This window comes from Anser anser (assembly GCF_964211835.1).
Source record: "Anser anser genome assembly, chromosome: 3".
Classification (NCBI taxonomy): Eukaryota; Metazoa; Chordata; class Aves; order Anseriformes; family Anatidae; genus Anser; species Anser anser.
Window position 1 is genome coordinate 99,736,729 of NC_139722.1, and position 2,045 is coordinate 99,738,773.

Here is a 2,045-nt window from a genome sequence, read left to right on the forward strand (position 1 = left end):
TGCGTGTCCTTTTATTTCTTTAGTGATTTTCCATTTGCTTTCTGTGGGATGGTGTGTTTTTGGTTTTTTTTTCTTCAGTGTACATTGCTGGTATCTTTTGTTTGACATCTCCTTTTCAGTGTTTTATTCCTGTCCTCCGCTGGTAGAATGTGTTTTCTTTATTTCTTTATTTATTTTTTGTTGTGCTCTTGCATCCCTTGCTTTCTGTAGCCATGTTTTTCTCTCCTGGAAGTACATCAAGCTTGGAGCTGTTCAGCTGAATTGGCACAACTGGGGAGGGCTTTTGGGGACAGACCTACAGCTGAATAGTCATTTAGAAAAATAAGAAATAAACATTTTTTACTGATTCCTTTTCATTTCCTGCAATTAGCTTATCTTCTGTGTTACAAAACTATTTTCTAGAAATATATTCGTCTCCTCCATGTTTTTCCCTGGCCTCTCTACCGGCTGTTCCTTTTGCAGTTCCATGATCCCTGGCCACGCTGGGATGTTTCCCTCTCTTTTGCCCATCTTTCCCTTCATCCCTCCCTTTTTCCAGCTATGTCAGTGTTATGTGTGGCGCATATTGTAGAGCTGGTGCTTCCTGCCCGACAGTGTCCCTTAGGTGGCTGACTTCTTTTGCTTTCCTTGTTTGTTATTTACTTTTTTGCTGATGATATGGTATAACCTGATCTCGACTGTTTCCAACTCAAAGTTTATTTGTATGAGCCTAAAATGAGCTAGAAAACATTTCTCGTATGATTCTGTTGTGCAAACTGATATATCCCAGGAAGCCTGGTAGATGTGAAGGTTTTTCCTAGATGAAAACCAATGTGGACTGAACCAAGTTTAAAACAGGACCTGTCAGAAAACTTATGTATAATCACATTAGACATGTATATTTTTGTGGACATTTTACTTAAAATGTTGTTACTATACAGATATTTTCTTGAAACTTATCCCTTTATTAAATTATTTTTCTACTGGAATTGATTTTTTTTTCTTTCCTATGTTGGTCCCTTCGCTGAGATGCCCTTGGTGGCGAGCGTTGCCCAGGCAGCAAAACCTCTCAGGCTCTGACCGCTCGGGCTGAGGAGTGGCTCGATAGAGGGAGCACCTTTTACTGTCTGGGAATCTGTGCGCCCCAGGAGGAAGGACATCCCCTAGCAGAGATGGTCTCCTTCCCCCTTCCCTTGCACTTGGGCTCAACCTTTTTCGGCTGTTCTCCATGTAGTGTGGGTGCACCTGAGTCACATCGGTAGCTGGCAGAGAGGAGGTTAGAAACGTTCTTTGCTGCTCCGAGTTAGAGAAAGGGAGGCCTTCTGGAAAAAGCAGCTGGGTTGGCTGAAAATTTGGTCCTAGCTGCCTGTGTTACTGATCTGCATAATGCTGGAGTTCCACAAGGGAGATCTTTTTATACTTATATACTCAGCAACTGGAGCATGCAACCTGGGACACAGCTGTCCTAAGCTTGAGGGGAACAAAGGAGGACTAAATTCAAGATCAGTGTTCCCGTTGTTACTGTTTTCTTGTTCTTGTATTCAATTTTCTTTGGGGAAAAACAAATCAGAGGTCCCTTGCCTGTTCACTTGGCAGGTGTGGGCTATGAAGGCTTCACGGTGAAGCAATCGCAGAGGGAGTGTGTTGTTACCGTATGGTCATGAGGTCTGCCAGCCACTGGTTGTAGGCAGGTGTGTCCAAAAGCACTCCCAGGAGCTGATGGGACAGAGATGGGAGCCACGAGGGGTGTGGGAACGTGCCCAAGAGGCTGGGAGTGCCTCAGCCTCAAGTCCTGACTGGCCACTGTCGAGCTGGCTCTCGGCATGGGCACTACCAGCAGCGAAGTCTCCCAGGAAATGAAGATGCTGATTCAGGAGGGAGGACAAAAATAAAGCATGCTATTGCTTGACTGAGTTAAGGAGGTAATCAAAGATAACGAGTGGCTGATGGCTGGATCATTAGCAGGTGTCTGCTTTCCTGTGGCATGCTTGCCTGCTGTTCCTGTAGGTACCACAGAGGTGGTGACGGGTGAGCAGGTTTCAAATGGATTCAGCACAGCCTGACAT